This window comes from Parasteatoda tepidariorum, chromosome 3 (assembly GCF_043381705.1).
Source record: "Parasteatoda tepidariorum isolate YZ-2023 chromosome 3, CAS_Ptep_4.0, whole genome shotgun sequence".
Taxonomy (NCBI): Eukaryota; Metazoa; Arthropoda; class Arachnida; order Araneae; family Theridiidae; genus Parasteatoda; species Parasteatoda tepidariorum.
Window position 1 is genome coordinate 20538033 of NC_092206.1, and position 16877 is coordinate 20554909.

Consider the following 16877-nt stretch of genomic DNA (forward strand, 5'->3'; position numbering starts at 1 on the left):
ATTGAGTTTTATTTAAAATTAAGCTGTAATAATTATTTAAGAAAATGAATTGCAAAAAAATAAAAATTGAATACGTAGTCAATGCACTTTTACAAACTATAACACACTTTAAAAGAATTTAAAAAAATGTTAAAATTTTTTTCCTCACAATTCGAACACTCATTAAGCCTAGTTTATATACATAGTCTCTACTTATTCACACTTTAAAAACTGCTAAAAATAGATACTTCCACGTTTGAAACACAAAATTTCACTTTCAGTTGACGTAAAAAATTAGGCTCAACGCTTTCACAATCAAGATGGGGAAAAATAGAGAAAAAGCAGTGGAAAATCCATCCAATTTTCCCGAAATGCACGCAAAATTCAAATCCTGGTTGAAAGTAAAAGAGTCGTAAAAGTGAATTTTTTTGTTTCTTTTCATTTTCTTTCGAACCACCCCTGAAATGTTCGAAGGAACAAGCACAACTCGAAACAGGATGTTCTCCTGGTTAAAAACTATAGCAGAATGAATTATGTATGAACAGAAAGCTTTTATCACAAATTGCCTTCTTTGCTTCATACGTGAACGCAAAAAATGAAAAGCAAAAAAAAAATGTTAGTAACTCAAGTTAAAATGACTGAACAGTTATAGGGTACTTACGAGCTTTTGAACGTATATTTTAATACCCGGACGTTATTTTTCATTGACTGGAGATGTTATACACGCAAGATTTGATTTTTTTCCCCTTCCTTAAACAGTGAAACGCAAAAGTAGAATATTTTAAAGTGACGCATTTTTTTTTGTCTAAACTTACACGAATCAAAATAAGATTGCACATATTGTCTTTAAGTGACTTTTTTTTAAATTTTTTACAACTCTTATTAATAGCTTATCACGGACACAACACGATTTGATGTTAGCAATTTTTTAATAATTTTTTTTTGTTTCAATTCTTATAAGTATACCATTGAACCATTATAGAGTACTTTCAAGCTTTTGAATGCATATTTTTAAGCGATTTTTCCTTGATTTGCATGTTATTTCTTTGTAAGACTAATTTATTCGACATTGATAAAAATATCTGTGATCAGAAAGCAATGTAACTTCGAAACTTTTTTTAACATAATTATATATTATAGAATTGATACGCTTTTAATGTATGTACGTGCGTACATTAAATTAAATTTATACCTTCAATGCCCTATTTTTTTAACTACCCTCTATCAAAGTACAAGTAGACGTAAAACTTATTTATTCGACACTGTTTTCAGATATCACGTATAACTTCGAAACTTCTTTCTTTAATATGACATATTAGAGAGTTGATACTCTATTAATATGTGTATATGGGCACATTTTATTGAAAATATTTTTTGTTATACCCACAATGCCCTATTTCTTAGCTACCCTATATCAAAATACAAGTAGACGTAAAACTTATTTATTCGACACTGTTTTCTGATATCGCGTACAACTTCGAAACTTCTTTCTCTAATATAATGACATATTAGAGAGTTGATACTCTTTTAATGTGTGTACATGGGGACATCTAATTGAACACGGTTTATTAATTACCTACAATGCCCTATTTCTTAGCTACCTTCTATCAAAATACAAGTAGACGTAAAACTTATTTATTCGACACTGTTTTCTGATATCACGTATAACTAACTTCGAAACTTCTTTCTTTAATATGACTTATAAGAGAGTTGATACTCTTTTAATGTGTGAACATGGGCACATTTTATTAATACATACAATGCTCTATTTCTTAGTTACCCTCTATCAAAATACAAGTAGACGTAAAACTTATTTAGTCGACACTGTTTTCTGATATCACGTATAACTTCGAAACTTCTTTCTTTAATATGGCCTTCTTTCTTTAATATGGCATATTAGAGAGTTGATACTCTTTTAAATGTGTGTACATGGGCACATTTAATTGAATAAATTTTAATAATACCTACAATGCCCTATTTTTTAGCTACCGCGTATCAAAATAAATGCAGACGTAAAACTAATTTATTCAACACTGTTTTCTGATATCACATATATATTTTTTTCTCAATATACCTTCGAAACAAAAGTGCAAAGAGAAAATCCTTTCTAAGATAAATTTTCTTTTACTATTTTGCGAGAAAGGAAACTTTGAGACTAGTTTCCTTTACATATGAACAATAATACGGGAAAGCAGAGAAGGGCATTTTTTCTTGGAATTTTCCGGAATTTCAACAAGACGGAAATGTCGAAAAGTAATTGAATATTTATCCGAAAGTACTTGAGCACAGAACGAATTTTTATTTTTATTATTAATAGATACAAACAAAATAACTCTTTTTTTTTATTTTATTGAATTCTGCGCCTCGAGAAAAACTAAAATTATTCGAACATTCAATAAATGAAAAAGGGGTTCTCATGTTTGGAATGAAAGGCGGATATTAATTTTTTGAAAACCGAAACAAATATTTCGGTTTCCTGTTGTTTATATATTTCTTCAAATTAATAAAATAAAAACTGAATATTTTATACCATAAAAATTATTATTTTTTCCTACCTTGAAAAAACAATTTCAAACTAAGTTTCAAAATACCAATAACGCATACGGATCGGAACTTGAAATCTAATGCAATGAAACGTGGGTAAGTTGACCACATGCGGTGTATACATTGTAGGTCAACTTTGTGGGTGATCTCATTAAAATGAATGAGTTAGTGTTTTTATATCTTTTATCATTCGTTATCTTGTGTTATTTTTATAATATGTTATCAATGCATTTCTAATATTCTACAAAAAAGAAAAAAAAAAGATAAATGTAAATATTTTTAACATGATTTTAAGTTTTATTGAACTTAAAAACCTAGATTAATTCCCAAAATGAATTAAAATGTGTTAAAAAACTTAAATATTAAACACTGGTTAGTTTTTTAAAAAAAGAACAAGCAAATATGTATGCAAAAATGTATATTTTGTTAGTGGTCTTAAGAGATACTTATTATATTGTGTCTCTGATGACACTTGGATACTCCTAGCTAGCCATCCATTGGCTTTTCACTAATTAGGTCAGGAAGGTGCGCCTTTTGTTGTACAAGAAAACACCGCGAGGGTGAAAGTACGCGTTAGCTTAGAACCCCACGGATAAATGGCAGTATCACTCATTCGTAAGACCACATACGTAATTTAGACATAGATTGGAAGAGGAAGGAAATTTTCCTCTGATCCCTGTGTCCATGGTACTGCTTATCGACAGATCACATAACTTCCACAGATGTACTCAGTGGGTCTTAGCGGTGGTGGGGATTCTTCCTTGGTAGAATAAATCCGGTTCTTAGTTAAGGAGGTCAACTTAGATAGGTGGTCAACTTGACAGGGTTCTTAGTAGATTAATTGCTTACAGTTAAATATGCTTCATAAAACGTTCTTATAACACTAAGAGAATGCCAATATTAAAAATTTTTTTCAAGCGGAATAATAAATAGAAACAAAGGTTTTTAAAAAAATTGGAATAAATTTAACAATCAAATAATTCCGATTTGAAATTCGTTTTTTAAATATTTAATTAATTACTGATGAAGTGAAATAAGAAATTTAAAGAAAATATTTAAAGCATCCCAACCATTTCCCCGAAGACAGAAAGTGGAAAACATCTACATTATTTTCTAATTCCTTGACTTTCACATTCTTTTGCTACACGATTTACAAACCCCTGCGTGCCCTAAAGAAAAGAAAAAAACCTTGTTGGAGGTGATATTTCCAGTTTTGTAAAGCTTTTTTCCTTGCTCCAGTGGGTATTTTATTCCTTTACACTGAAAATAAGTGTCAGTGATGCATTTTGTATTACCGAGCTTTCTTTAGATTTACTGCATCCCAGGATCTCAGGAAAGAAAAATACTGATTTCCAGGAATCCGAGGATTCATAAAACACCTTTTATTGTTTCCTTTTTTACTCTAAGAAAGGTTTTTTTTTATGTTCATTGTGCATTCATTGAGAAAAAAAAAGTTAACATAGGAAACGCGAATAACCCAGGATACTCACATTAACGCTCAAATTTGTTAAATTTAATAAGAAAAAAATTTAATATGACGTTAACTATTGCCATTTGTATTTTGAATTTTTTTTATATTGCATTTATTTTTTTACTTAGTGTTTTTCCAATATCTCCATGATAAATAAAACTTTTTGTGTAAAAAAATAATTATAATTTAATAAAATTTAAATTAATTAAGTAAAATTTTAGTTAAAAAATTTAATTTTTTTTAACCAAAATAAAATAGCTTAGTAAACATATTTGTTTATAAATTTGTAGTCCACGAAACCATTAACGAACCCAAAGATTTAGTAACTAGATTTATTTAGAGATATTAAACATGGTGGTGAAAACTAATTTACTAAAATACATCCTATTTTCTTACTTTTTCTACCAATTTAAATTTTTTAAGGACCCTACGGTACTTGATACGGCAATAAGCATTAATGAAAAGTGGCCATCTCTCCTCAATTTCATGTGACCATCTCTCCTCAAGTTGATGAGAAGACTCTAGATTTAGATATTATTAACGAATCCAAAGATTTCGTAACTACATTTCTATCTTTCGAGATATTAAGCGTGGTTTTGAAAACTAATTTAATGAATATTAATGAAAAGTAGCCATCTCTCCTAAAGTTGATGATGAGATGACTCCCGATTTAGTTATTATTAACGAACCCAAGGATTTCGTAACTACATTTCTATCTTTCGAGATATTAAGCGTGGTTTTGAGAACTAATTTACTAAAATTCATCATATATTTGATACGTTAATAAGTATCAATGAAAAGTGACCACCTCTCCTAAAGTTAATGTTGAGATGACCACCGAATTTATAGCGTCACTCCAATATAATATTCCACTGCTTTTTTCTCTGGAGCAAAGATTGGATTATACATATTCTTTGAATGTTTAACTAGTTGAAAAAAAATATAACCTACGCATTGAAAAACAACAGAATACTAAATGCACGAAAAACATTTGACCCCTAATTGATAAACAAGTTAACTGCTTCCTGTGAAACTGCACCTGATGCAATATATATTTATATNAGCTGGATCTAGGAAAACATATAAGTATATATATATTATTCCACTGGCCATTTCTTCTCTATGGCCATCTAAACTAGACTTACCAAGAAGTAATCTATCAATACGCAATTATAGTCTCAAATTATATTTCTTTTAGAATCGAAGCGAGGGATTGGAATTGAAAATATAAAAATATGTAAGAATTATTTAATTATAATTGCATGCACTCAAATATAAATTTTTTAGTTTTTCAGAAGTTCTTGAACTTCTTAAACCAGAACCTCTGTTCAGACGCGATGCTATTGAAAATTTTTAACTGTTCCCTTTTCGAAAACGGAAACTTCTAACTTAAGTTTTCAAGTCTTAAATAACGGGTAATCTTTCAGTAAGCAATTATATTTCTAAGTTTCGTAACTTTTTTTTCTAAATTTGACACCCCTCTCAAGCGTTAAAATATGAAAATAAATCCAAAAAAATTTAAAAATGATTTAATAAACAAACGGTCTACATTAATATAAAATTTTGAGTTGTGAAGTTCTGGAAGTTTTCAAACCAAAAGCCCTGACTATAAACGACGCTATTTGAAGTTTACAATCGTTCGCTTTTTTCGAAAACGAAAACTTCGTATTTCAGTAAGCAAGCGAAGAAAAGAATTCTTCTGTTAACTCTTACATGTAATCTTTCAGCACGCAATTACAGTTCAAAGTTTCATTCTCTCAAAATCGAAACCTGAGATTGAAAATGAATTATCCGAAGAAAAAGAAGAAAAAAAAAAGCGAGGTTCAGCTGATCGAATAATAGAACTTTTTTTTCCTGCAATACAATGCCTTTGAAATTTCCCTCTTGTACTGCGCAGAAAGTTTTCTTTCAGGAAATATTCTAGTAGTATTTTTCATTTTTTGGCCATTTTGTCTTCTCTTTTCTTATTTCGTTCAGGAAACTATATAATATTTCCATTTTCTATTTTGTTTCGTTCATATTTTCCTTAAGAATGTATATATAACACGTCTTGTGCATTTGGAAAAGAATAAAAAGAATGAAAAAAAAAAAGAGGCATAAAAAAAAACAGGCACCCTCCAAATATTTCTAAGCGAAAGTAACCGCTGTTATTTCACTATTTTTGGAGAATTCACAAAAGGATTTTTCGTATGTAATCACAAGGAAGTATATACTAAAGAAAAAAATTCGAAAAAAAAACTGGTTGAAACTTTTTAGCTGTTTTTCTCATTTATTTAGTTTATTCAACGAAAGTAAAAGTGAGAAGTTTACTTTTTTTTCTGGTTTACCATCACTAACTCTATGCAAATAAAATATTTCAATAAATTATTCTATTTACTTTTCTTATAAATATTTGTTTGCGGTTGAACATTCTTTATGAAAAAACGTATTTTATATTTGTAAGAATAAGAAGTAAACCAGAAGAATATTAAGAAGTAATTGAATAGGGTGCGTAGCGTTTTTAAAAAGTGCTTAAACGTGCTTACTTTCGATTTTCATTTTTTAAAAGCCCTTAAAGGTGCTTTTTACGTTGGGTGTTTTTAAAAAGTGCTTAATTTTCCCTTTTTCAAAATGAGATTTTTCGTGTACCATGCTGATTTTCGCTGCAAATTATGCAAAAAGACACAGTTCACATTGTTCTATTCAACGTTTTCACAATTCATTCAACCACAATCTATTTCGGTGTATTGTCAGTCCGTAGCCATTCGTTTTACATGATTCAAAACTTTTTTTTTTTTTGCATGACGGTTAAAACAAGATAAAACAGTCAATTGTAAAAAACTTTCCAACCCTGCCAAATTATGATATTTTTTAAAGTGCTTAAAAGGTGCTTATTTTTGGTTGAATAATTTGGCTACGCACCCTGTTGAAACCAAGATTTTTTTTTAAATTGTAAATAAAGAACTAAAAAAAATTGTTTTTAGTGAAATAAAATCGTTAAAATGTTGACACGTATGCCTTTTTTTTCCTTCAAATTCACCGAATTATATGTACAATAAGATTTATGTTAATATTAAATTATAATTTTAATTTAAGTATTTAACTGCAGTTTCGAATTATAAAATTGTCAAAGCCCTTTAAATATTATTAATAAATTAAATGATAACAACAGCTGGATCTGGGAAAACGTATCCAAATAAAACGGAAAAATAATACAAACCAAGAGATATAAAATAAGAATTAATCTTATGCGCCAGTCAAAACAACTCTAGATTGTAAAAGTTTTGAGAAGCCATCAAAAACAGAACCTTAATTACCTTACCAAACATATGAAACACGAGACCGAATCCCATCAAAACTTCCCGAATTATTGAGCCAACACACCTTCAGTGAGAAAAACACCAGATGCTCAACCCCCATAAAATACTAAAGATCGAAGAAAATGACGCCTTGAGTGTGTACATTCGCTGTGACCGTTAAACATACACAAGACTACAAATCGCCACATTATTGCAAGGACAGAGTAATTATTTTACTGCATTAACCAATCACAGGGGTGATCGGAGGCTTTTTTTTTTCGGGCCTGAATCACGATGACTCCCTCTTAATCCTCAGAATAAATACATACCAAAACATTGTTCCATAAAAATAAAAGAACATTAGAACAAAAGATCGAACGTTGTGAGTGAGTATTAGGGTAGGCTAAAGGACAACGCCGATAATTAAGCATGCATAAGAAGGGGGAAAATAGCGGCTTCTACAAAAGGGACATTTTGAATCGGCTTTCTTCGTAGTAGGGGGAGGCAGGCCAACCCTGTAAATCTTTCGTAAGAAGAGATGGATAAAAAAAAAAGAAAGAAAGAGAACAGGGATGGTGAGTAATGTTCTTGATTCTTTCGAACTGAAAGAAAAAGGGGGCTCTTTTTGACGCCCTACGATTTGCAATTTGGTATGAGGGGGTAGGGCGTCAGGATTTATTCGCTTGCTCGTAGATGGAGTGGAGCTATACACGCAAAAGCCTATCCTTTTAAGAGTTGCCGCGGCTATTTTTTTCCTTTTTAATGATTAAAACAAAGAATTGGAAAGTTTTTTGCAGGAAAATAGATACTTCAGAATCAGTGCAACCTTTCGTAGGATTGTCATACAATTTTCTGGTCTATTGTGTATGTAATCTGTTTTGTCGCTTGGAGTATTAATGAGTTAAAAATAAAGAAAAATATACATGAACTGATTGAAATTATATTTTTAATTCATTTTAATTTGGACATTTCAATAAAATCGGCATTCATTAATGACATTAACATACAATAAAATGTAATTATAAACAATTATAGCTGTATTAAAGCCTTTGATGTTCTTTAGTCATGAAGTAATTCGGATTCTATTAGTTATTTACTTAATGATATCCTGAGCATCTAAAAATGTCTAAGCATCTAAAAATATTTTTTGTTTGTGTTAATTATTAACAGTATCTTAAATTTTAATGCTAGTTTTCTCACGTTTCATGAAATTCTGATAATAGTTTTGATAAACGCGTTCAATGAGTTGATGTTGTTCAAATGATTTAAGTTATTGCCAATATATATTTTAGGGATTTAAGAAATTTGAGACAAGAAACAACCAGCGTGAAGGGATACGATTAACTTGACTCTAATTGTATCTAAAACTTACGAATTAATCGATAACATGGCAGCGTATTATGATTGAAGAAATAACATCATGAATCAACGTGAAACAAAACTTTTAACAGTAAATAATTAGATTGTTTTTGGTCTTTTTGACTTAATGTGTTATCTTTAAAAAATGACTTTTTTTTTCCTTCTTTAATTTTGCAAAAAAATTCTTCCAGTTTTGCTGATAACCCATTTCTGGTTACCATGATAAATTTTGCTGTCTTCGCTTTCAATGACGTCGTCTTAGGGTTACAGCCACTTTTGTTTACTTTTATGCAATTGGTTCTTAGTTTATTTACGTATAGATTCGTTTATTTTCAAATCGCCAAAAATGAGAGGAGTTTTCTAACCACTTATTTCAAAAATACTATATTATTCGAAATATAAAAGTATTTGCTGCTAAAAATCCACGGAGTTTTAGAAACCTCTGTTCTTTCAATAAGTTAGAGCTAAAGTATATGTGTTTGTTATTGCGGTGGCTAATGTGCTGTCTAACTAAAATTTCCAGAAGGAATGGGTTAAAGAAGATGTGGATTTGTTGCCAAAATTATTTTTAACCAAAGTTATTACTCTTCTCCAGTCAAATTACGCGTTTAAACTTGCAATAAAATCATTAGCTAAGTTAGTTTAAGAATTATATTTTGTGATCTATAATCAGGATACCAATAAAGAACAAAACAACTGTTAGAAACTAAGCCTAACTTTGTTTGGAAATGGCTCTAATAAAAACAACGGTGCTATTTCTGTCTCCGCCGCAACGACAATATCGTTATTTTTTCTCTCGAAAATTACACTTCATATGCTCATAAAACGACATGCTTTTTACTTCTTCATGTATCTTTATTTATTTATCTTGATTTTCTTCTGTTTCTGGGTACCAATAAAAGAAAAAGGAACGAAAATTCGAAATGCCAACAATGTGTGTTTTACGCTCAGGGTTGAAAAAGTTCCATAGAAATAGACCTAATACATCACATTACAGAAAATGGTTATGTAGGTCGTTTAGGAAATGGACAAATCAGTTACTTTGGATTTCGTTCTTAAAGAAGAAATGGGCTCTTAGAATTGCTTTTGTCGTATCTGACTACCTTATCTTGATCTTTTTTGATAAGGCGAGAGAAAATGTTAGAGCAGAGCAAGCTTAAGTCAGTAAGATTCCGTCAATTTTACAAAACCCTACATCGCGTTCACAAAATTTCTTGTCAAATTATTGCTGCTCAGGTTAATTTTTTCTCTTTACCTAACAATGATTGAAACGTTTTATGAATTCAGGTTAATAAATTGAATTAGAGCATAATTTGTATCTGCTTTGTTGTCTTGTAATTTTTATGTCTTTAAACTTTAGAAAAGGACAATAGTTAAAAAAATGGAACAGGTGTCGAGTCGAGACTTTGTTGATATTCAACAAAACATTGAAGGAATTAATATCTTTGAATTGGATAGAAAACTCTAGATTTAACTATTGTTGTGAAAAAAATTATTGGAACAGCATCAAATGTGACAACGAATTTGTGTAAAATATTGTTCTTATTTTATTTCGTTCATGGTGAGAATTTTTTTTGTCAAATTTTCAGTAATAAAGCAATGGAACAATAATTGTAGAAATTATAGAATCAGATAAGTTTATTGTTGGTAATCAATTGTTTCATTCCGTATAATTTAGACTATTTGAAAGTAAGATTGACTTGTGGAGGAGTTTGTGAGAGATGTTCGTTGCCTCTGCTTGGGATTGAACCATGGAACTTTGGTTTGTTCGAATTCTACAATAGATTCACATTTAAGTTGAAAAGGAGCTGCTATCATGAGGTAGCAGAATTTTACTCGTTATGAGACTATTTGCAATGGTACAACACCGTAGCTAAAAGACTTACATAAATCGGTAAAGGAGACGACATATTTAGAACTGTTCCAGAATTTGCTGATTATAACAGTTTTTGTAAAGAGATGCTTTGTGGTTTACCCGAGACTAGAAAGTAAAGAAATTGGAACGCGTAATGTAGTCATCGCCTAGAGTATTTCCGCTGTTATAATTAGTTCTGATGTTATCGTCTGAAAAATAATCGGATACGTTATAGTCTTGTTTTTCATTAGAAAAAGGGAATTATTTTTTATTTAAATAAAGATTATTTTTCTTATATTACCTGGATTTTTAATTAAACACTCACTACAGCACATAACATTCTAAAATTATAATTTAGAACTTCTCAGAAACTAGCTCCATCATATTACCTGCTCTGCTACGGGTTTTGATTCACGTTGAACCATAAAATATTCTTAATTTACTGCAACTATATGGTGTTAAGTGGAACCATATTATCATTCTTTTTTAACTTTATTACACGATGCAATTGTATAACTTGACTATAAACTTGACTCAACTTAACTTCTCATTAAGATTACAGCTAATTGTGGTAGCGTTATTGTTGTTCAACGTTAAACTGATTTTTCTAATAATGTAGGAAGTTTGATGCATTACTTATAGTGAATTCTATTTCAACTAAAAATATTGAGCAGATACAGACGAGTAACGAAAAGATCAATGTACCACTTTACTATCAAAAGGACTGGGGAATATATGTAAATAAACTTACATTTTCCTTTTCCAATAACTCCATCTTGAATCGAATAGTTTTCTAGAATATTCTCAGATTTTTCTTGGAAAACTATTTACGTGGGCATACTGCGAATTTCACTACTTCTGAAGTAATACTAAAAGTAAAATATTGCTGTAGCTTTTATGATCTTATGGTTGAAAGCACACTATTATGTAGACAATGGGATCAATATTTCTGAACAGAAAGTCATATAAGGTTCACTTTCTTTAGTTGAAATGTATGTAAGATCGCATAATTTGAAATCATAATGTTGAATGAAAATTAAGCTTGACAGGAAATGCTATGAATCTATTTTAGTTTTTTTTAATTTTTTTTTTTTAAAGTGCTGAAAATTCTGCTCTCATATGCTTTATATTTTCTCTCGCTAGGATTTATCTATCAATTTATAATGACGGCATTATACGATTAATATACATGGAACATTTCTAAGGGTTACAATAATATATTATCGATTTATCGACATATTAATATATTATTATTATCGATCAAATATTACGATTCTGCTTAAGGTAATGAAAAAAACATATTTCGCACATTTTTTCAAACAATAACTTCTATGTTTCCTCTCACTAAAATTTATATATTACTTTATAATGACGTTATTTCCTGTATAAAATACATTTACTATAACATATTATAATTTTATTTCCTATTAATTTAAATAACGAGAATTTACTTATGATTTTTTTTAAAAAATAGTTGAAAAACTCATATGCACAGACATGTTTGCTCATTTTTAAGTATTTTTTTTTGTTATCTCACGATAGGGTTCATGTATTACTTTATAATGCCGATTTCATATAAATTATGTATTTGAGATAATTCTAAAAGTTATGATAACATATTGCTTTCTTAATTTTTAGAATTATATTTAATACCTGTTGTTACGTGCTTAAAGAATTGAAAAACATATTTCGCACATTTTTGTACACAATAACTTCTATGTTTTCTCATGCTAAGATTTATATAACAATTTATAGTGACGGTGTTCAATGATATACATGAGACATTTCTAACACGTACAATAAAATACTGAAATTTTTTTCAAAACTTAAGTTTAAGCAGAAATGTCATGATTGAAAGAACTCATGCATACAGATATGTTTGCAAATTTTTATATATTCATATAATATTTTTCATCATTCTAGTATTTATATATTAATTCATAATAATAGTGTGATACAAATGGTATATATGGGATACTTATAAAATGTTAATGCAGTGATCTTTACATTTATTAACAAAATCATGTTAACTATAAAATATTAAAAATCTATTTTTGAATATTGAAGATACGAAAAAAAAAGTATTTTAACTCATACAATTATTTTGACCAATTCTAATACCCTGCATTAGGTTAGGATTTATGTGTATTAAACTATAAAATCTTTGTTATAACATTAACAAATGCTTTAACTATAACCTAATCAGCATAGTTCACGCCAGAAGGGATCCGTACTTAATTTAATCTTAATTAAACTATAAAGATGGAAAGTAAGTGATGGGAATCCAATTATTGCTTGGCTTTAGTCAACTATAACCGGATGGTACCATATGCGACTTGAATCTGGACATTGCTTACCAAACGCTTAAGCGATCTAACGTGAAATATTATCCCCTTTATGACGCGTTAAAACATGTTTGGGAGTGAGATTTATAGATCTACCAAATACCTTAATTAACAAATAAATATCCGTAAGTACTACCTTAGACTTGTAATTATTTAATCAAACTTCTGATGTATATTGTCAAGATTAATAGCATCCTTCTCTAAAATTAATTAATATACTTTAAATAAGTTAATATTTCGTTAATATTTTTGCTGTTAATAATTAAAGGAAGTATATTTGCTTTAAAAAAATTCTTAACATAGATTAATGATATATACAGGCAAATTTATTGATGTTTTACTCTGAAAGTAATTAATAATGCGAAACAATAATTATTTTTTTAAATTTTGTTTTTTGAAGGATTTCTTACAGCGAATTAAGGGAAATATATTTGTTTTCGGTTAACTCTTAGGCGCAGATGGGACACAAGTAAGCTATATTTTGATTTAATCGCAAAGTCTTTTTTCATTGCTAATTTTTTAATTCAAGAATATATTTTTGTGAAAGCATCTCATTGTAGATTATTTTAATAAAATATGGCCCAGATTGCTATTTTTTTTTTTTTTTTTTNTTTTTTTTTTTTGCTCTAGAATTAATTGAAAAGAATTTAATCAATATTTAGGCTGTATTTTTACTAAATTTCTAAGTTTTTGATCTTGATAATTTTGTAACTAAAACATTTGTTTACGATTTAAAGCGTCTCATGCCGTAGAATATTTTAATTTATTAACCCTCATTTTATTCTCATATTTAATACTTATTTAATCAAATTTAAGGAATAATAAGTTTTTATTTTAGATTGTGTTAAAAAATTACATTTATAAATAGCGGTTATTTTAAATCTCTATTGATTTTATAATTGTTTCATGATGCTTTTTTGTTAACTTACAAAACCCGGATTAATTTTAATTAACAAGGCTTTTCACTCAAAATTAATTTTTCTTTAGGATATCTTTTACAAATTAAGATTTCAAATACGTGCAAATTCCTTCATTGACAAAAAAAAAATTAAAATTTGGCAGCGTTTTATAATTTAATTAAGTTAGATGGGTATTTCTAAAGTATTTTTGATTTAATTAGTTTTTATTTTTGGATTATTTTGAACTAATTTTGTTTTTATTTGAGATTATTTTTAAATGCTTAATCCGTTATAGGCAGTGTCTTTGAAGAAGCGAAGATTTAAAATGAAACAAAATATTAAGTTTAGAAATAAAACGAAGAAAAAAAGTTATAATTAATATAACTCTTTAATTTTTATTTTCGTATAGAATGTAACTTACTGGGAACGTTATTACTGTTTGACTAAAAATATATATAAAAAAAAGAAAATATTTATCAAGAAAACAATAATAAATGAATAAATTTGTGGATTTACCATAATCTTTAGTTAAATTAAATGTTATTTCTTAGAAAGTAAGAATATAGAGTTTTAGGAAGCGGCGATAAAAAATTATTAAAATTGATTTGGATTTATTTTTATTTACTTAAATCTCCATTTATTCAATGTTAAGTATATATTTTTACTTTGATTTTTTTTTTAATCAAACATTTCTTAATTGTGAGTATATGATATTTTCTTTAGATACTAGTTTAACTAATATTTTATTAGACAATTTGAGTCTATTTATCTAGGTAACTATATTTCGATTTCTATTTGTCGTAAGCTAACTGATAAAACCAGAAACATATGTGAGGCTAATTGGATATTCATTGAGTATTTTCCAGTATGTTTGTTGTTTTAAAACCTATTACAATAAGCCCATATTTCTTTAGACAACCTACAGAATGTGTAGTGGTGAGGGATCTGCCCTCATATCAGAAAGGTCCTGGATTCGAATCCTAGACAAAACATGTATGTTCTTTCATTCTCTGTACTATCTGTCCTTACCTGTGGGAGCAACGTTGGCCCACCTAATATGGTGCCCTTGAAAGAGTGGCCAACAAATCTGCCCTACTGTTACCTGAATGACATGTGTCAATCGGTATAGCTTCTGTGAACTTCTTGCGAATTTTCTGAAATGAAACAGGATAATTGAGCAGTGATGAAATATTTTTTAATAGCCTATAAGTACATTAACTCACTGCAATAAGCCTCAATTGGAGATTTTAATTAGCCTAGTGGTGGTGGTTGTTTGCAGAAAGCTTCGAAATGCTATATAACTTGATAGGCCTTTCAACTGATCGTATTCGGCACCTACTGCTAATTGTTAGAACTTGACAATTCTTGAAACAAGACAGAAAAAACATTCCTTTTTTACAAATTGGGTTTTCAATAGTTGTCCTGTTTCAGTACAGTAGTTTATCTATGAAATGTGTGTGAATTCTTAGAAGTTGACTTTCTTTGCACTTCTTAGGAATCCCGGAATTTATTTAAATTAAAAAATCGACTTAAAAAAACAAGCACCAGATAAACTAAAATACCAGATAATCGTTAAAATTAAAAATCAAAATGTATTTTTGAGAGCCTACATCTTAAATTAAGCTTTATGATATAACAATAAATCACAATTTTTTTTTTAATCTTCATGATTGAGTTATTTGTAAAACTATACTCGTGATTTATCGTGCATGCAATTTTTTACGATAGGTATCGAATTTTCTATAATTATAAAATACAGTAAAGTTACGACTTTTATCGACAACGATAATCATCGAATATGATCTGACATGAATATGATCTCATCCAATATACAGGGTAACAAAAAATTATAGGGATCATTTTTGAATGTTTTTATTTCCAAAATTTATTACATAAATTCAGCGATGTTTCTCAATATGTCGACCTCCGGCATAATAGATTTGTCTACAACGCTTCGGCCANCTTCTGCGCACTTTATGCCCTTCTGTTCCATCAAACAGCTTATTAAGAGGACCTTTAAGACCTGTGCTCATGAAGAACTTATCGACCGTACTTCTGCTGAGTCTTGGAGGGCTACCATCCTAAATTTGCGAAATGGCCCAAGACGAAGATCGGTGGCTGAATTCCGCTTGTCCACCGGTCATGACTGTCTGCGGAAACATCTGTCTAGATTTGGTATCTTTCCTTCCCCGGTATGCACTCTTTGCAGTTCTGGTGAGGACATTGGCTCCACGCACCTTCTCCGCTCTCTGCACTTTGCAGGAATTCTATCACTGAACGCTATTGGGAAGCTAGAGACATGTTGTGATTAATAGACTCTGTTACAGCATCTTTTGTTTCTGTTCTTATTTTTATTAGATGTTTATGTATGCTGTTACTGTCCTTAATCTGCCATTGGAAATAAAAAAAATAGTTTACTGTTTATCTAGTAAAGAATAAAATAGGCAGAACTAATCGTACAGGTATCTTGTACTGAAAAATCTCACCATGGCTCATTACATTCAATTTTTCTTTCTTCAACTAAACAGTTTGCCCACAAACCTTTTTCGTTGTTGTGGAAGGACCATTAGTAGTTAAAATGTGATACGCATCCTTCATTTCGAATTAATGGAATAGCGCGATTGTTTTGATTGACTTGCAACCGGATAGTACAACAATTTTCGAACGCTAACTGAAACAACTCTTCAAGAACTAATGACCTCTCAAAATCTTTTCTTTCCGTGTTTATTATTGACTCCCGCGAAAAAGCTCTCATCCCTTTTGCACGCGGGGGCGTGAACATCGTCATCAATCGAGCCTAAACCATCATTCGTCATCCAGATCCATCCTCCCACTTCAACATCATCTCAGTCTTAGCTTTTTTTTCTTCATCCTCATCACCTCAATACTCCGAAGTGTGAAGTCGTTTTTCGAATGTTAAATTCTTACGACGGATAAAGAATTATTAGTTCCGTTTTTGTTATTCTGTAGTAGTTGGGGGCGGTCGAAAAAGGGTGGAAACTATGAGAAACAGAGCGTTCCTTGGGAATCTCTTCCTGAATAAGTTGTTACTTTTCGAACGCTAGAATGGAAAATATATCATCTTCTTCTTGGAGGAGGAATTTTTCATGGAAAGTGCTTGCCCGGATTATTATTTGCTTGAGGTCG

The 16877-nt window shown here is 29.6% G+C and overlaps 1 protein-coding gene across 4 annotated transcripts in view; it reads left to right on the forward strand.

Annotated features, from left to right (window-relative positions):
* LOC107454132 (toll-like receptor Tollo) overlaps window positions 1-16877 on the forward strand; it is a 107010-nt gene that overhangs the window by 79409 nt on the left and 10724 nt on the right. The window lies entirely within an intron of this gene.